This window comes from Saccopteryx bilineata, chromosome X (genome assembly GCF_036850765.1).
Source record: "Saccopteryx bilineata isolate mSacBil1 chromosome X, mSacBil1_pri_phased_curated, whole genome shotgun sequence".
Lineage (NCBI taxonomy): Eukaryota > Metazoa > Chordata > Mammalia > Chiroptera > Emballonuridae > Saccopteryx > Saccopteryx bilineata.
In genome coordinates this window covers 100,719,340-100,739,985 of record NC_089502.1, presented here as the reverse complement: position 1 = coordinate 100,739,985, position 20,646 = coordinate 100,719,340, and the positions used below count along the sequence as shown (strand labels likewise).

Below are 20,646 nucleotides of genomic sequence, written 5' to 3'. Positions count from 1 at the left end.
CTCCTAGTTTAGGCCTAGGAACACTGGGAACAACTTATGTGATTTACAATGAAAACAATTAAGAATGTGACAGGTCAGTCCTGGCCAGTTGGCTCAGTGGTAGAGCGTCGGCCTGGCGTGCAGAGGTCCCGGGTTCGATTCCCGGCCAGGGCACACAGGAGAAGCGCCCATTTGCGTCTCCACCCCTCCCCCTCTCCTTCCTCTCTGTCTCTCTCTTCCCCTCCCACAGCCGAGGCTCCAATGGAGCAAAGATGGCCCGGGCGCTGGGGATGGCTCCTTGGCCTCTGCCCCAGGTGCTAGAGTGGCTCTGGTTGCAACAGAGCGACGCCCCGGAGGGGCAGAGCATCACCCCCTGGTGGGCCGAGCGTTGCCCCTGGTGGGCGTGCCGGGTGGATCCCGGTCGGGCGCATGCAGGAGCCTGTCTGACTGTCTCTCCCCGTTTCCAGCTTCAGAAAAATACAAAAAAAAAAAGAATGTGACAGGTCATATAGTATGAAAGCTAGCTGTTAGTATTAATGTTCTTTAAAGGACATGGAGTCCTAACTACAGCATTTATAATATGCTACAGAGAAGACATAAGAAGGCATACACATAAATGCACAATAAGCCAGAGGATATTCAAGGGCTGTGCTCAAGCAGAGAAAATATAATCCTATATTAATCTTATAATATAAATCTGGTAGAAAAAAATTTTTCAAAAGATGAGATAACAGCAGAAGAAACAAATTTATTAAAAAATCACTTAACATATAAAAGTTTGTCATTACAACACTTAGGATAATCGTACCTTCTCCCCATCTCAGTGTGGGACCCCATTCTATATTTCTTAAGGTTCTTGTAGTTTATGAGCCCTCAATAGTTAGGATACATGTATGTGTCTTACAAGCAACTACATTATTATGAGGAATCATTTCTTTGGATACACAAAAGACAATTCAGCACTCAGATACAACTACCCTTTCAAACTCATTAACATTCAACCTCCAAGTTCAAATGCATTTGACAAACACCAGATTTCCCTAAGAGATGCCATAAAGGCAATGCAACAAATTTACCTCTAGGTAGCAGATATTTCAGGCTAAAGAAATACAAACACAAATAAATCGTGGGTCTTATCCTAGGAGTATTCACATGCATAGCTCTAGTGGTAACATAAAAATGTTACAAACAATTTCACAAAGGTAAATACAAAGGACTAGAGAAACATAATGGAAATTCAATACTCTTGAGAAGGAAATGGGGTTGAGAAAGGCTTCACAGTTTATATTTGACCTAGACTTAAATGACAAAGACGTTCCAAGTAGACGTTCCCAGACAAAGAAAGCTAAGTCTAGGTAGAGACTTGAACATGCAGCGCACAGCAGGTTCAGGGATGTCCAGGTTGTCGGAGTGCAGAGTATAAAAAATGTGCTGGGGAGGAGTTAGAAAGGAGCTAAAAGCTAGGCTGGGGGCAGTCTGGTAACAAAGGGAAGCAGAGAAGACTAGGCTTGAGGGGAAAGTTTAAGATAGGAGAGAGGATTTGGGTTTTGCTTTGGATGGAGAAGTATTAAACATTTTATCAATAAGGAAAAGTCAGTATAAGTATGTGCCTTCACATTTATTACCCTGATAAGGAAGAAAAATGTAAGCAAAGTACCACAAAGCTGATTACCTAAACACGACTTCTGCTTCTGTACGTCCTTCTTGCAGTTGCAACATATATTGGAATGTACTAGAAATCCCCCATTCAAGTTCCCCTTTTGTAATCTATAAAAACCCTCAAAGAGCGCCAGTCGGGGCTCAGACTTTGGAGTCCTAACCTCACTGGGCCCGCCAGCATAACAAACTGTTCCTCCGCCTCTCCGAGCGCCACTTGGTTCCTCTGTCGGCTGAGATTTCCCGTAACATTTTGGTTCCCTGACCAGGAAACCCAACCACGCTGGTCCTTTGTGCCACTGGTTTAAGGTTGGGGTGAGGGGAGTGGACAATAATACTGTCCCAGGGAATGAGGTAGCACGCCTCCTGTTCATTTTGACGGGACCTCCTTCTCAGGAGACATTGTTGGCTGCACACCACTGCCCGGCCGGACTCAAAGGAGAAGAGGAATGAACTCATCAGAAGACATCTGGAAAGGTAAGGTCCTGGACCCGACCCTAGTCAGGCCTGTCTACAGATGGAAGGGGAGCTTGATCCCCTCCCAAGGTCTCTGTAGAGAGACCCCAGGTAGGACTCCCTGGGTTAGGGCAGGAATGTGAGAAGCTCTGAGTGTATGTGCATGTGAATGTGGATCTTGGAGGCTTGTCTCTGAGTTTTCAGCCTGTGGCTCCATGGTAAAAACTACAGAGTCCGAGTGGGCTCTATCTAACCTGCGGTTCGTTGGCGACATCGTAACGCACAATGGTGACTCATCCCTCTGGGGAACGACCTGGCCCAGGCTTCATACGGGTATACCTTAGCGCCTAAGTTCTCGAGAGAGATGCGGCCAGGCGGGCATCTGAGTGGTCTCTGAAAAAGGGACACCCCATCCTTTGTCTGTCCAGTGACACCAGACATCAGAAACACAAGTAGAATGGGGTCAAAACCCACTGTCTTAGAGTGTCTGATCAAGAATTTTAAGAAGGGTTTTAGTGGTGATTATGGGGTCAAAATGAGCCCTGGAATGCTAAGAACCTTGTGTGAGTTAGAATGGCCATCCTTCAACATCGGCTGGCCAAAGGAAGGAACATTAGATATGCCCACGGATAAGGCAGTTTGGAAGGTCATCATCGGCACTCCCCGACATTCAGATCAGTTTCCATATGTTGATTCCTGGCTAGAGATTGCTTAAACCCTTCCACCATGGGTCCAGTTCTGTGTAGAGAAAAAGGGACAGAGTAGGATCTTTGTGGCCCAAGCAAATAAAGACTAAAGAAGCTCTTCCATCAGGGTGATCCAGAAGAACAACTTCCACCCCCAGCCATATGCTCCACAGTCGCCAATGGCACCTCTTCACTCAGGCCTGCCAGAAAGCCCCCCCCATCAGTCTCTTCACCACCATCAGACCAGGGAAGAATGAAGCCCCCCAAGCAGCCTACCGAAATCCCAGGGACACCCCTAGCAAGACACCTCCACTCAGCGCAGCAAGCTTTCCAGATGCCCTTGTGGGAGACATGGGGACCACCCCAAGTTACAGGTGATGGGACACTTCAACCTGGCAGAGCTGTTCTTTACTACCAGCCTTTCAGTACAACGGACCTCCTAAACTGGAAACATCATACTCTAGCATACTCAGAAAAGCCACAAACTCTTATAGACCTACTGGAGTCGATCTTTCAGACTCATCAGCCCACCTGGGATGACTGCTGCCAACTCTCCTGACACTCTCCAACATGGAAATGAGGCAAGAAATCCTCACAGAAGCCCATAAGTGGCTCAAGGATCAGGCTTCGGCTGGTGTAACAGACACAACCGGCTGGGCTAAAGCTGCAGTCCCCGATTTGAAACCAGACCGGGACTTTAACACCGAGGAAGGACAGGCATCCCTTCAGAGATACAAAGAGGCCCTGCTCCGAGGAGTCCGCGAAGGATCCAGAAAACCCACTAACATATCTAAAGCAGCCTCTGTCCCTCAGAAGCCAGACAAGTCACCGAGCAACTTCTACAAACGGCTCTATGAAGTGTTCGGTATCTATACTCCCTTCAATCCGGAGGCCCAGTAAAATAAGTAGGTGGTTAACGCTGTCTTCATAGCTCACTCTGTCTCTGACATCCGCAGAAAGCTTCAGAAATGAGAAGGCTTCACTGGAATGAATGCCACCCGACTCCTAGAGGTTGCTGCTGAGGTACTGTATACGTAAATCGGGGTCTGAAGGCTCAGAAAGAAGCTGATAAGCAAATGAAACAGGTTTCCCTCTAAGCTGCCGCCTTTGGTCAGTCAGACCCCACCCAGTGGCCAGGACCACCTCAAAAAGGGGTGAAAATGAAACGAACCCTTTTGAAACCTGATCAATGCGCTTACTGCAAGGAGAAAGGACACTGGAAAAATGAATGCCCTAAACGGGGGCACTCAATGAGATCGGCACCACTAAGAAGAGGAAAGTATCAGCTGGAGCTGAAGACCAACCATTGATCGGCTTAGCAGAGGAGGACTCAGACTCGGAGAGACCAGGATCCCTGCAACTCTGCCCGAGAGCCCACGGTCAAAATGAAAGTAAGCGGCCAGCCAATGACTTTTATGGTCGACACTGGGGCATAGTACTCGGTAGTAACAACCTCAGTGGCTCCATTCAGCAAGAGGAAAGCCACCATCATTGGAGCTACCAGAACCCAGGCCGAACCCTGACCATTCTGCCAGTCACGGACTTGACAATTAGGGGGTCACCAAGTAGTCCATGAGTTTCTTTATCTGCCAGAGTGCCCGGTTCCCTTGTTGTGAAGAGACTTACTGACCAAACTTAGCGCCCAAATAATTTTTAATCAGAAAGAGTCTGCCAGCTTAACTCTAAGAGGCCCAAAGGAGAACTTAATCTTGTCAGTTATGCTACCATGAGAGAGTGAATGGAAGCTACATACAAAAGGAAGGACTGAGAAAAATCTGTCAGTGTTAGGGGTCCTCACTCAGACTGTTGAGCCCTGGCAAAGACCGGTAGTTTATCTGTCTAAACAACTGGACCCAGTGGCCTCTGGATGGCCACCATGCCTCCAAGCCCTAGCTGCCACAGTGATCCTAATAAAAGAAGCTGGCAAACTGACCATTCATGTCAACGTCCTTCACTCTGTGTTAACACTTATGAACAGTCAAGGTCATCGGTGGCTGTCCAACTCTTGCCTGACCCACTTTCAAGGCCTGCTCTGTGAAAACCCATGGGTCACGGTTGAAACGGTACGCAGCCTCAATCCAGCCACCTTCTTGCCCACCAAGGAGGAAACCCAGACCATGATGGTAAAGAGGTAATCAATGAGGTATTCGCCAGCCAACCAGACCTCAAAGATACTCCAATCTCAGGAGCCGACCTAAACCTCTTCACAGACAGAAGCAGCTATGTCGGAAACAGTGAAAGATATGCTGGGATGCAGTCACCACAACCACAGAAGTCACAGAAGCAGCCCCCATCCAAAGGGTTGGTCAGCCAGGCAAGCTGAACTCTGGGCCCTCATCCAATGTCTCCACTACGCAGAAGGGAAAATGGCCAACATCTACACAAACTCAAAATATGCCTTCAGAATTATTCATATCCATGGGGCTATTTACCAGGAACAAGGAGTGCTAAATGTAGGTGGAAAAAAATTAAGCAAGATTGGCTTAGTGGTACAGCATTGGCCCGGTGTGTGAATGTCCCAGGTTTGATTCATGTTCAGGGCACACAGGAGAAGTGCCCATCTGCTTCTCCACCCTTACCCCTCTCCTTTCTCTCCATCTCTCTCTTTCCCTCCTGCAGCCAAGGCTCCCATGGAGCAGAGTTGGCCCGGGTGCTGAGGATGGCCCATGGTCTCCACCTCAGGCGCAAGAATGGCTCCAGTTGCAACAGAGCAATGCCTCAGATGGGAAAAGCATCAGTTCCTAGTGGGCTTTCCAGGTGGATCCCGGTCAGGCACATGCAGGAGTCTATCTCTCTGCCTCCCCACTTCTCTCTTCAGAAAAATACAAAAAATAAAAATAAAACAAAGAAGAAATTCTTAAATTATTAGAGGCAGTGTGGAAACAAAAGAAAGTAGCTATAATCCATTGCTGTGGTCACCAGAAGGGAACAGATCTCATTACTCAAGGAAATCAATTGGCCAATTGAGAAGCAAAGACAGCAGTGCTAAAGGAAGAATCAGCATCTCAACCCTCAGCCATTCTTCTAGCTACACTGTGGCCAAATGAACCTAGATACATCCCAGAAGAAAACCAGTGGGCACAGGAGGAGGACGCCAGTCGGACACCAGAAGGATGGTGGCAACTCCAGGACAAAAGGCCCTTTGTGTCAAAAGATTCAAATAGCCCTCCTCGTAATGACCCAGTACCATCAACTGACTCATCACGGAAAAACAGCACTAGAGACACTCTCAGGAAGACATTATTCCATGGCTCAACTCCTGGCCATCTGTGCCACTATAAGTAATCAGTGTATTATTTGTAAAGGAATAATCCCCTTCAAAGCCTAGTCTAGCCCCAGGGATCCAGAAAATCAGAACCCACCCTCTCGAGGCCATGGAAGTAGACTTCACTGAAGTAAAACCCAGCAAGGGCTTCAAATATCTGCTAGTCCTAGTCTGAATGTACTCTGGATGGGTAGAAGCTGTTCCCACAAGGACTGAAAAGGCCCAGGAAGTAGCCCAAGTACTCCTTTGGAAAGTTATTCACAATTTGGAATTCCACTCTCCATTCACAGTGACAATAGACTGGCCTTCATAGCAGAAATAATTCAGATTCTCCCAAAACTATTAGGGATTAAGTAGAAACTCCACATGGCCTGTTGGCCCCAGAGCTCAGGAAAAGTAGAATGTATGAACTGAACCCTAAAAATGACCCTAGCTAAATTCTGTCAAGAGACCCATGCCTCCTGGGTAGATATGCTCCCTCTTGTGCTTCTTCAAGCATGCTGCACTCCAGGGCCAAAGGGCTATTCACTCTTTGAAATACTCTTTGGGAAGCCACTGCCTATTATCAGTAGGTTTCAAGGAGACCTCAGGCAGTTAGGAGATCAGGCCTTTAGAAAAACACTACCCCAAATCAACCAATCTGTAATGGCCAGGACCCCAATCCCGCTAGGAAGCCCAGTACACCCCCATCAGCCCAGAGACCAGGTTTGGGTTAAAGACTAGAAAAAGGAACCTTTACAATCCATTTGGACTGGGCCTCACACTGTAATCCTTGTTACCACAACTGCTCTTAAACTTACAGGAATCACCACATGGGTCCACCACTCAGGAGTTAAGAAGGCTCATCTTGATGGCTCTTTGGACACGTGGACTGCTCATCCCGACTCTCAGAACTCCTTGAAGACCCGACTCCGATGAGGATGCATCAGCTCAGATCTAGCTCCTGCTCCTCACTGAGGGACCCCTGCTCCATTTGGTACCTGCTCATCGGCAGACTGGTTTCCCTGTTAGCAGGAGTCGGGCTAACGGGAGCAGCCTCAAAAGACTGGACTCAGATAGAAATACTCTTGCTTCTCCTTACCTATCTGTTACTTGTAGGATACGTACTTACCCTACAGTGTTTGTAATATTGACTCTTTTTATTCTCCCTGGGTCCCTGATGCCCCTTCCCCTACAAGACATCCTGACCTCTCAGCACCTTGAGGACCTTAAATTACACCCATCAGTTTTTAAACAAGTCTAACCCATCCCCAGCAGGAGACTGTTTGGATATGCCTGTCACTGTCCTCCTCTGCCTATACAGCCATCCCCACCCCATTAGCCAGGTGGGATCAGGTTAAAGTGACTCTCTCATACCACAGGGAGCTAGGAACCATCACAGCTGAAAAGGTCAACATGGCCCTAGGCCCCTACATAACTTCTAGGGCTGAAGAGGCTACCTTCCTTCTTCAAATCTACTCTAAAGCCCTCTCAAACCTGAACTAGGCTGACTAGGAAACCCATACCCAATCCGGTCATGCTAGATACCCTACTGTTAACCCAAGCCCCTTTATGCTTCTCCAGCATGCGGGGAATGTCTCAGTAGGGAACTTGTCAGCAACCGACTGCAACAGGACAGTAACCATCCAACTCCCTAATGATTACTGGAGTCAACAGGTTAAATATCCAGTTTCCCCAGAGGCCAATGGAAAGTTCCTACATCCTGTATGATTCACGGGGTTCCCCACAGTGACAGCCACCAGCTACAACTGTTCCTTTCCCACAAGTCATCACTGTTTCCTTGGATAACCGACAACTCCAGTGTCACCACCCATTTTCATTGCACCCAAGTCAGCTGGAGCCACCTATCTCCCCTAATTGGCAGGGCTTTTGCCTCTACCTTGTCTGCCTGGAGCGCTGAGCCTGTAGGCTCCAACAGATACCCTTTGACTCACCTATTCTCTCTCCACTTTACAGCCTGCCTTATGGGAAAAGGAGTACTTTTCTCTTGTGGTAAAAATGCATATTTGTGTCTACCTAGTAATTGGACAGGGATCTGTACTGTAGCCTTTCTTAGATCCAATGTTGACGTGGCTCCAAATAATCAGTCCCTACCAGTCCTGTTAGTAAAACACGTCCAAAAGTAAAGAGCCACAACTATACTACCACTCTTAGCAGCACTAGGGATCACTGCAGGAATAAGGACAGGAGCCGGTGGACTAACAACTGCCCTCCAATACTTCCAGGCCGTCTCCCAAGACCTCCAGGAGAGCCTGGAAGATATAACACAAGTCTACTCCAACTACAAGACCAGGTAGATTCCCTAGCAACTGTAACACTACAGAATAGAAGAGAACTCGATCTCCTCGCTGCAGAAAAAGGAGCTCTGTTTTTAGAAGAAGAATGCTGTTTCTCGAGACTAAGAGACATGGACAAGAGTGTGGTGGTTACTGGGGGTGGGAGGGAGGGGGGCGCGGGAGGGAAGGAGGAGAGGAGGAGGGGGAGGGGGAGGGGGAGGGGCACAAAGAAAACTAGATAAAAGGTGATGGAGGACAATCTGAATTTGGGTAATGGGTATGCAACATAAGTGAATGACAAGATAATCTGGACATGTTTTCTTTGAATATATGTACCCTGATTTATTGATGTCACCCCATGAACATTAATAAAAATTCATTTTAAAAAAAGAATGCTGTTTCTATATTAGGTCTAGTCAGAGATGCAGCCAAGAAACTACTTAAATGGGCTGCCAAGATCAGGGAACAACAAGTCAATACCTGGGACACATGGCTACAAGGTATTAACTGGTCCGCCTGGTTACTTCCATTAATAGGACCTCTCTTACTCCTCATCACAGCTCTCCGACTCAGTCCCTGCCTTTTACGGCTTGTCACCACTTTCCTCCAAAATCATATCCAGACTATTACAAACCAGAGAGAAGGAAGAATCCTTATAACATGGGGTTAATGGCCCCTCGGTCCTCAGCATTCAGACTATTATTCCACATATTTGCTGTAAAATAGTGATGCCCTAAGACAGAGGTTGGGAACCTTTTTGTCTGAGAGAGCCATGAACGCCACATATTTTAAAATATAATTCCATGAGAGCCATACAACAACCCGTGTACCTTACGCATTATCCAATAAAAATTTGGTGTTGTCCCGGAGGACAGCTGTGATTGGCTCCAACCACCCGCAACCATGAACATGAGCAGTAGGAAATGAATGGATTGTAATACATGAGAAATGTTTTATATTTTTTTATATTTTAACGTTATTATTTTTTTAATTAAAGATTTGTCTGCGAGCCAGATACAGCCATCAAAAAAGCCACATCTGGCTCGCAAGCCATAGGTTCCCGACCCCTGCCCTAAGAGGTTTAAAATAGGGCATCAAAGGGGGAAATGATAAGGAAGAAAAATGTAAGCAATGTACTATAAAGCTGATTACCTTATCATGCCTTCTGCTTCTGTACACCCTGCTTGCAGTTGCAACATATATTGAAATGTACTGAAAATCCCCCACTCAAGATTCCTTTCTGTAATCCATAAAAACCTTCAAAGACTTCCAGTTGGGCCTCAGACTTTGGAGTCTTAACTCCACTGAGCCCGCTGGCATAATAAACTGTTCCTCCACCTCTTCAAGTGCCACTTGGTTTATCTGTCAGGTGAGATTTTCCATAACAACCTCAATTGATTCTCATAACAAAAGTTTTATTTTATAGTCCCAAATGAGTTAAGTGACTCACTATACCAGACAAACTATATATTAAGCAGCATAGATCACCCAGATATTTCCAGGGTTCTTTCTAAATAAAAACCATGAAGCCTCTCCAATCACACTCAAAAACATTTCAAAACAGTCTATAGTCTAAAATGAAAGACCTTCATGTAGTAATGAGAGGAGGTCAAATTATCACAGATATTTTAAAAAGGAAGAAGCAATTGGGCTTCTAAATCAGCCAAATTAGCATCTTTGAACTTCAGCTTCCTCTTTTGCAAAAGAGCTATACCACTACTTACTTGCAGAGGCCTCCTGTGGCTCAAATGTAAAATATGTACATGAAAGCCAAGATAACCTGGAGATGTTTTCTTTGAACATATGTACCCTGATTTATTGATGTCCCCCTATTAAAATTAATAAAAATTTATTTAAAAAAAAAAACAAACCTAGGAGTAAATATGAATTATTATTCTTGGAACATTTTGGTAAACAACCACTAATACATTATCTATTCATTTATTCATTCATTCATTCAGTAAAAATATGTTGAAGCAAAAATATGCTCAATGGATGGTGTCATATGTAAAGGCAATTAAATTCTTTCCTTAAAGCTGGAAGAAGAAGAAGAAAAGAAAGAAGAAAAGAAGAAGAAGAAGAAGAAGAAGAAGAAGGAGGAGGAGGAGGAGGAGGAGGAGGAGGAGGAGGAGGAGGAGGAGGAGGGAAGGAGAGAGGGAGAGAGGGAGGGAGGGAGGGAGGAGGAGGAGGAGGAGGAAGGAGGAAGGAGGAAGGAGGAGAAGAAGGAAAGCCTAAGCATGGTAGGCACTCAGAATAAATGTGGGTATTCCTCTCTTCTTCCTCCATATCTGAAACTATTATTTTCCATCTCATCCTTCAAAACTCAGCCAAGCAATAAAACTGCACTGTACGAAAACCACTTACTCCACTATTATTATTTATACCTTATACATTTTTTTATGGATGACTAAAGACTCGTTCTGAAACATTTATCCTTCAAGGGAAAAGGAAAAAAAATCAGACTGGAACAAAAAAGGTTAAAAAACTTTCAGCTGATTATGTCACAGCTTAATTAAACCTTACAGAAAATAAGGTTATTCACAGGATGGTCATACTCCACTTTTCACTATCCTGAATAATAGCCATTTGCTTTGGGTGACACACACACTGACTTAAGTAGCTTATTTCCCTGCCACCAGGAGTGAGGGGATTGACACCACTAAAAACATGCTTTAATAATAGAATACTTTCTGAAAAACACTCTGGACTTGTACCACCTACAAAATGCTGAGCCTTACTTGGACAAGAAAATTATAATCCTTTCCACTTTCCAAATTCTCCATCTTTCCTAGATGTTGAAAACTTCATTGGGCATCCTAGATCAGTGCTAAACCCCACACAGGAGCAAGTTGGCTCTTTCAAAATTGTTCAGAGTCCAAAACTGTAGATCAAGATGTTAAGTTAGGTAGTCAGTTAGACATGTGCCGGACAGGCAGAGGAGGAGGGATGACTTGCCACCATTCATTCTTGGTAAGCAGGATCTACCTCACTACACCCACACTGATGGTCTCCAGTTCTCTGATATGGTATCAGCCACATAGCAATATAATGAAGATGGATAAACAAGAAGAAGCTAGAAAAATAAAAATAAAATTGTAATTGGAAAATCCAGGAAGTAAAGCCCATAAATAAATACCTAAATTCTGTAACTAATCGGGGCATTCATTTTCATGAGTGAGTTGCCCACTCAGGCCTTCCTGAGTGTATTTCTGCACAGCCAATAAACCCTTTGCTTGCTACACCTTGTCTATTGATTAAATTCTTTCTCTCAAGCAAGACAAGAATTGAGGTCTCGTCATTTCACCAGTAACCTCTTTTTGGCACCTGGACTCCGATCTCCTTGTTACTGGTGAGACTAGTCATCCTCACCCCTTGGCTTGAAGGACTTGACTAAACATGCTTTCTTTCCTTCTTGCACCTTTTCCTCTGGCCACAGGGTTTTCTCTCTGTGAATCACCACACCACTGCAGGCACAAGTCAAGCACTTAAGAGCTCTTAGGGTACTTGCCACTAGAAGACTGCCATAACAGGATAAGCTGGTCATGGACCAGGGAAGGATGTTCTAGGTGCCCTGCCAGTGACAAGAAAATGTCCATGCAACAAAGCACACTGTGTAACCAATCAAGTACCACTCCACGGCATCTCCCAAGCTAGGAAATAAATAGAGTGATGGAATATGACCTCTCAGAGATATAACCCAGTTTCCCTGCCAACTCCAGACTTCCTTGCATTCAGCATGCCACAACACTTTTTCAATGTTTGGTGTCTTGTTCTTCTGCCCTGTCTCTCCTGTCCCTGTGAATCTTGCTGTTTGTTCCTCTGCCAAGGGGCACCATCCCAGGTATGCCTGCCCTTATTGGACTGTAAAAAGGAACACTGGCTCAAGCTCATTAACAAGTACTTATTCATGTCTTCCTATTATTGTAGCATCCACCGGGTATGAGAACAAACGTCGGAGACTTTCAGGAGTTAAGATGTTACTTTATTGGCCAGTTTAACCTGCGCAGGGGCGAACTCCCAAGATGTCTGGAGACACCGTGCCCACAAGGAGCTGCAAATGGAAACCGCACCTGAGCTTACAGCCAGGCCCTTATATATCCTAAGTGAGCAAGCATAGTACAGAAGCAGATGTGGCAGTTTAGCTATTGGCTAGGGAGGTCACACGCAGCATAGCAACAGGGGCCGGTTTTAGCTTAGTGGCGAATTTCAAACCTAAACTTCTGATAAGGGTCTCTGACCTTCTTTGTTCCCAGCCTCACAGGAGCCATATCAGCACTTACTGTTCCTTCAATAGTTACACTCTTTGGCGTCCCCAGTACTCCCTGAATCTAACAATTATCATCTTTAGCCTGCTATGCTAGGAGACCATGTCTTTAATGGCTTGCAAATCATAGAACTAAACCCCAGTTGCACCAATGCCACCATGGTTGTTGACCATGCAGGGTATCCCAGTTCTTCTGAATGAGACACAAGGATCCAAGGGAATGAGACATTAGAGAGCCTCAGAGAAGAAGTGGGGGTGGGAAGGTTACAAATCTTTCTGTGATTGGTAGTCATAACTATGGGGTCTGCTACTTTGTCTGGAAATTCCACAAATTAATGAAACAACTAGAAGTGAATTCCTTATCACTGTTCTACTAAATGCATCTTGGGGAATGAGAATGGGAAAGATGAGGCATGCACTGGTGAGCTCAGTTGCTCAAGACAAGGGACTGGAGGAAGGAGGTCCTGTCGCTGAGTTTAGAGATGACAGCCTATCTCTAGTGGGACGAGGCTGGGGGCAGGTTACACGGTAAGGCTAGCTGAGTCTGGGAATCCGGGAATGAAGCAGAGGATGCTCTCTTCAGATCCAGTATAAGCTGGGAAAAACGAGGGTGCCTGTTTTCCCCCATATTCTCCTCTATTCTCTTCCAGATGGGAAACCAATCCTCCATTCCTCAGGACTCACCCCTAGGATTTATGTTCAAGAACTGGTCAAAATTTGATCCCCAAACCTTAAAGAAGAAAAGAGTAATATTCTTTTGCAACACCATGTGATCACAATATAAGTTAGGGGATCGGGAGGTTTGGCCAGAAAATGGTAGTTTGAATTACAGTGCCATTCTTCTATTAGATCTTTTTTGTTGTTGCTGTCAGGGAAAATGGACTGAAGTCCCATATAGCTAAGCCTTTATGGCTTTAAGAAACAACCCAGACCTTTGTAAGACCTGCAGACTAGATCTGGCTGTTCTAGCTGTAATCAGCTAACCACCCCAGGAACAACAGACTCTAAAGGAGATAGAGGTCCTGGTAGAGCCAATAACTATGGGAAAAGAGAATAAAAAAGGAAGCTCTATATATCCCAAACTCCCATTGCCAGAATAGGCACCTCCATATCCTGGGACCTGTCCTACTGCTCCCTGCCCAGCGCTTTCTAGACTATGCCCACTCCAAGAAGCAAGTGGTCCTAGAGGCCCCGTCAAAGTACAGGTTCCCTTTTCAATGCAGAATCTCCTTGAAATAAAAAACGAGCTAGGGAAGTCCTCAGATGACCCCAATAAATTCATAACAGGATTCTATTTAACCATTGGAAGGATATTACGCTCTCTTTAATACAATTCTCTCTCATGGGGAACTTCAAACCATAGCTGAGCCTGCCTCACAATTTGCCAACAGTTTACATATCACAAATCAACGTTATCCACAGTGTTCTGCCACCATGCCCCAACATGACCCAAAGTGGGATTACAACTTCCCAGATGACATCTAGGTGAGAAATCATATGTTAAGTGGCATACTTGAAGGTATGAGGGCTAGCAAGACTAAGATAGTGAATTTTAATAAATTAGCCACCATTGACCAAGAGCCAAATAAGAATCCCAACATCTTTATAGAAAGGTTGCAGGAGGCCCTCATAAAATACACAAATCTTGACCCCCAACTCACCTGAAGGGGATCTTATGATGAAGGATCGATTTTTAACACAAGCATCCCTTGACATTCAAAGGAAACTCCAAAAATTATGGGTGGGACCAGGCACCCCCTTCCCTGGCATCTTAAAGGCTGCCACCTCAGTCCTTTATAATTGAGATGAGGAAGAGAAAGGGAGACAACAGGGTAAGCTAAAACACAAGGAGAAATGGCAAGCACAGCTCATAGCTGTTTTACAAGGTCACCTGTCCCCAGGGAACCCAAAGCAGGCCCATCCTAGTAACTGCTACTGCTGTAGGAAGCCTGGCCATTGGGCAAGAGAATGTTTAGGTAGGGGAAAGCTTCCTCGTAAGCCTTGCCCCCTCTGCCTTAAATTTGTCCATTGGAAGATAGACTGCCCAGAGGGCCAGAGGTCTCCTGGGTTGGAATCCCAGGCTATGTTGGCCTTAAAGTGAGGGGGCCCTACACTCAGGCTGGCTCCCAAACCAACTATCATCATTGAAGGGACAGAGCCAAGGGTAACTCTGGATGTGGCAGGCAGGACCCTAAATTTTCTTTTGGATACAAGAGCCACCTACTCTGTGCTAACCACCTATTCTGGGCAGTTCTCCTCTAGGATTAGCCAAGTAATGGAAGTAAAAAGGGTACCTACCCACAAAAAGTTTATTCCACCTCGATGTTGTCTCTGGGGCCAGATTTTATTCTCACATCAATGCCTAGTAATAGCGGAATACCCCACTCCCCTTCTTGGGAGAGATATTTTAAGCAAATTAGGCACCCAAATAACTCTCTCCTTAGTTCTGGGATTAACATCTCCCCTTTTGGCATTATGCCTTGTGGAGGATCCCAACACCTTCTAAGATGATATAAACCTTAAAGTAGACACCAGGTTTGGGCCTCTGAGATATCTGGGAGAGGCCAAACAGCATTTCCTATAATTATTAAAATTAATGACTCCACCATGCTCCCTAACTGCAGACAATACTTTATTGAAACAGAAGTGAGAGCCTGACCTGTGGTGGCGCAGTGGATAAAGCGTTGACCTGGAAATGCTGAGGTCGCCAGTTCGAAACCCTCGGCTTGCCTGGTCAAGGCACATATGGGAGTTGAAGCTTCCAGCTCCTCCCCCCCTTCTCTCTCTCTCTCTCTCTCTCTCTCTCTCTCTCTCTCTCTCCCTCTCCTCTCTAAAAAATGAATTTTTTTAAAAAAAAAACAAACAAGTGAGAGAGAGACTATATATCCCTTAATCTCAAAATTCCTTCAGCATGGGTTATAACTCCCTGCAACTCACAATGTAAAACATCAATTTTGCCAATCAAAAATCAAAATGGGGAATATATAATAGATTAGTTCAAGACTTATGAGCTATAAATGAGGCTATACTACCCATTCATGCCATGATTCCCCATCCATATACAATTCTCAGGGAAATTGCCCTGAAGACACAATGATTTTCAGTCTTGGACCTTAAGGATGCTCTTTTGCATTCTGTTACACCCATCTTGCCAATTTTTTTTTTGTATTTTTCTGAAGCTGGAAACGGGGACAGACAGTCAGACAGACTCTCGCATGCGCCCGACCAGGATCCACCCGGCACGCCCACCAGGGGCAACGCTCTGCCCACCAGGGGGCAATGCTCTGCCCCTCCGGGGCGTCGCTCTGCCGCAACCAGAGCCACTCTAGCGCCTGGGGCAGAGGCCAAGGAGCCATCCCCAGCGCCCGGGCCATCTTTGCTCCAAGGGAGCCTTGTCTGCGGGAGGGGAAGAGAGAGACAGAGAGGAAGGAGGGGGGGTAGAGAAGCAAATGGGCGCTTCTCCTATGTGCCCTGGCCGGGAATCGAACCCGGGTCCCCCGCACGCCAGGCTGACGCTCTACCGCTGAGCCAACCGGCCAGGGCCCATCTTGCCAATTTTTATTTGCTTTTGAATGGACAGATGAACAAGGAATGAAACAACAACTTACCTGGACTGCCCCAAGGCTTTTGGGACAGTCCTCACCTGTTTGAGTAGGCCTTGGCAAGGGGCCTAAAGGGCCTATCTCTTGAGGGGAGTGGCCAGATCATTCAATATGTCAATGATTAAAAAATATATATGTCAATGATTTACTCATCTGCTCCCCCACCAAAGAGCTAGGCCTTCAGCATATTACTAAGAATCTAAATTTTCTTGCTGAACAGGGATACTGTGTAACTAGAGAGAAGGCACAAATATTAAAGCAATGATTGAATTATTTGGGACTCGTTCTTACCCATGAAGAATGAAGGTTATCCCCAGAAAGAGTGTGGGTCATACAACAGATCCTGGTTCCCACTACCCAGAAGGAGATCTAAGCCTTCCTCAGACTGACAGGATACTGTTGTAAACTGTGGATCCTAGGATATGGGGAAATAGCAAAACCTTTATACCAGGCTCTCAAATCTGAGTTTGAACAGAACCCTCCTCTGCCTTAGGACAGGGAACAAGAACAGGCATTTACCTGGCTAAAGAGAGCTCTAATATAGGCACCTGCTCTCAGGTTGCCAAACCCAGAGAAATCTTTCTGACTATATGTAACTGAAAAACAAGGAGTAGCCTTAGGGGTTTTAACTCAAACTCTAGGGCCCACCCAACAACCTATTGAATACCACTCTAAAAACCTAGACTCAGTAGCACAGGGATGGCTCCACTGCCTTAGGGTAGTGGCGGCAGCAGCCCTGCTGGCTGAGGAGGTATCCAAGATCACTCTTGGACAAGAAATCATCCATGATACTTCCCACCAAATAAACTCCCTCCTAGAGCATAAGGGGCCCCACAGGCTTATTGACAGCAGAATATTAAAGTACCAAGTGTTAATGTTAGAAAATCCCCAGGTTAGGATAGAGTACTGCGCCACTCTAAATCCAGCCACCTTAATGCCCCTTCCAGGGGACATGGAATCCCTCTACTCTTGCAGTGAAATCATTCATGTAACCTATGTTAGCAGCAGAGATTTGAAGGACTGACCACTAGACAATGCGAATGAATGAAGTTTGGTTCACAGATGGGAGTAGCTTCATCAAGGATGGGGTTTGCTATGCTGGGTATGCAACTGTCACATCTCAATCGGTCATTGAGGGCCTTGCTTCCTGGGACTTCTGCCCAGTTAGCTGAACTAATAGCCTTAACAAGGAACCTTGAACTAGAGGAAGGGAAAAGAATCAATATTTACACTGATTCTGAAGACACATTTCTAGTATTTCATGCTCATGACACTATCTGGAAAGAAAGAGGGTATCTCACAGCCAGAGATACTCCTATCAAGCACAAGTCTCAAATCCTCAAATTACTCCAAGCTATTAAACTTACCCAAAGAAATAGCTGTTATACACTGCAAGGGGCATCAAAAGGAGATGAAATAACACAAGGAAATAAGTTTGCTAACATCACTGCAAAAAAAGGTGGTTTCTGCTCAAGATTTCCTTCTAGGACCTTTAATTCCAACAGGCTCAGAGGAGACCCTAACTCCTCGGTATACCCAAGAGGAAATTAACTGGGTTGAACAAAATGGATATATCAAAAATACCGAGGGCTGGTACCAGCAGGAAAATCTCCTTCACCTTCCATAAGCCCTACAATGGAAGATTATTAAAGGGCGGAGTTTGTGCTATAGCAAACACCTCTTGTGGATTTTATATAAATACCACAGGTCAAATTGAAGAGAGCACCAAAAAATTTATGGAACATATTACAATGGTCGCTCCTCTATCATGGAGGTTAGGTTCCAGAAGCCCCCGTGATAGGTGCAAGTCTGCAAAGGAGCAACTTTATATTTATTTTGTTATTTAAATATATATATTAAGGCTTTATAAACCCTCCCCACACTCTTATAAACCTTTCTCACACTGTTATTAACCTTTCCCACACTCTTATAAACACTTCTTGATAGGGTTGCAGGTGGGGGTAATGACCTCTTCCTCCTTTAAGTGGACAAAGGGACATTGACAAACTAGATGCTCCAGATCACCTTCCCCCAGGCATCGGGTGACTAACCTGGGTGTGGAAGGTCCCATAGCTTATACAGTTAATCTTACATAAATTGCTGAAAGATACATTTTTCCTTAATGACTACCAGTCCCACCCTCAAATCCCCTATTTAACCCCACCTGTTAGAGAACCAGTTGCTGCTCTCCTGGCAGGTTTCCTTTCATTAAAGTCTGTTACACTGGTCTTTTGGACTCCGATTGATTCTATCATTTGGTGCCAAAACCTGGGACCGGGCTCCAGTTGCCCCTGGAGGATCCCCCAGCTCTCACCCAAGCTTACTATGAGGGAAGTGGCAGACAGCGGCAGCTTGTTCCAGGCATACTACCTGATTCTGCTTGGTCCTATGAGTGGGGGTAGATTGGCCGGCTCCATGACCCTGTTCTGAACCCCTGCCGGACCAGGATTAGAGATCCTTCTTCACCTTCCCTTCTTCTAGTAGGTGCTCTTCCAAATTTTTCACCCTAAAAATCTGGAGAGGTAGACCTCGGGGTTTCTTGTCTACTCACACTACGTTTTCGGAAGCTCAGGCACCTGGCCAAGAAACCTCCTACTCCTACTCACTGGGACTGAATTCTCGTGGGTGATGACCCCCACAATTCTTCCCCTTCCTTTCTACAATTGGAAGAGGAAGAAAGGGGACGCTCCTCCTTCCTCACCAACTCCCGTCTACCTCCTTTACCTATCATGGGGACCTACCACAGTGCCCCAATATAAACTACTTTTGATTACAATATACTCAAAGATCTCAATAATCTTTGCCACTGCACAGGGAAGGCCTCAGAAATTCCCTATGTACAGACTTTCTTCTTTCTCTGATCTCAATCCTCTCTCTGTTCCTCTTGCTTGACCTACCAAATATGATACTTTTAGCAAAAATCCCTTCTCCCCCATCCTCCTCCAACTCTCCTCTAAACTCTGATCCTTTTGACCCCTCTGACCATGTGGTGCTACTACCAGCATCTCAACCTCCTCCTTCTCCTGCAGATTCCATCCAGACCGTCCTTCTTTCCATCCAGCTGATCACGCTGTCTGTCTGTCTGCTTCCTCTCTTCCTCCCTCTAAGATGACAACTACCTGCCATCTAGAGATCATACAAGCTCAGAGTTGGACACTGATGATCCCCCAAACACCCTCCTCCCCCTCCAGGAGGTAGCAGGTGCTGAGGGAATTGTGAGAATCTATGTCCTGTTCTCTCTCTTGGACCTGTCCCAAATAGAGAAGAGACTACGCTCCTTCTCCACTGACACAGACACTTACATAAAGAAATTCAAATATCCTAACCCAGGCCTATGATCTGACCTGGCATGACCTCTATCATCCTCTCCTCCACTTTACTACTCGAGGAGGAGTGAGTCTGGTTGGCTGCACAGGTGCATGCTGTCGACCTCCATAGGACAATCAAAAACCCGTAGGAGAAGCAGCTGTTGCCAGGGAAGACCCCAATTGGGACTATTAAATTGGCAAACCTGGCAGAGATCTTGGTAACTGTATGGTTTCCTGCTTAATAGTGGACTCCAAAAGGCTGCTTACAAGGCAGTTAGTTATGAAAAACAGAAATTTCACAATGAGCGGACAGAAATCCAGCCCAATTCCTGTCCTGCCTACTGGGGGCACTCCAAAAATATACTAAAAGAGATCAGGCAAAATACCAGCTCTTGGAGGCTGCCCTTAAAGGCTCCAATGTTCCTAAGGGACCTCGTCAGACTCCATTGGGACCCTGCTACAAGTGTGGAAAAGAAGGTCATTGGGCAAAAAGCCAGTCTGGCTCCTCAGCCCCACCAGGGCCTTGCCCTCGCTGTGGGAAAAGGGACACTGGAAGGTAGACTGCCCCCTCGCTCCTCCAAGGGAGGGTTCAGTCTCTTCCACCCCTACCGACCACCTACAACCTAACCTTGCCCAGCCTACTGGGACTTGCCACTGAAGACTGAAGGTGCCCAGGGCCACTGACCCTATCTCATGTCCTCATGGATGAGCCTATTAGGGTAACCATCCAAGTGAAGGTAAGCCGATCTCATTTCTTATAGACACAGGGGCCACTTACTCTGCCTTGCCCGAATATTCGGGTCCTGCTTATCCCTTAAAGATCTCTCTTGTGAGTGTTGATGGTCTTATTCCCTCCCTGTTGGCCATGGATCCACTGCCTTGTCTAATACACAGTGTCTCCATTACACACTCTTTTCTCCTCCTACCTTGATGCCCTACGCCTATTTTAGGCCGGGACCTACTCTCCAAGTTCAGAGTCTCTCTCTCCTTTCACCTCCCGTTGTCAGAGTCGGCCTTGTTACTGCTTCTCAGCCGGCCAGATTTGCCCACTTCTGTTATAAATTTACATCTACCACCCAGCATATTGAACCCCAAGGTTCTCCTCACCACCCCCAAGGCTGCAAAACTCCAGGGAAAGGCCCCCTAGTTTCATG

General features: G+C 45.9%; 1 protein-coding gene across 5 annotated transcripts in view; it reads right to left on the bottom strand.

The window, feature by feature from the left end:
- The window catches only part of CCNB3 (cyclin B3), an 84,025-nt gene that overhangs the window by 55,234 nt on the left and 8,145 nt on the right, over positions 1 to 20,646 (bottom strand). The window lies entirely within an intron of this gene.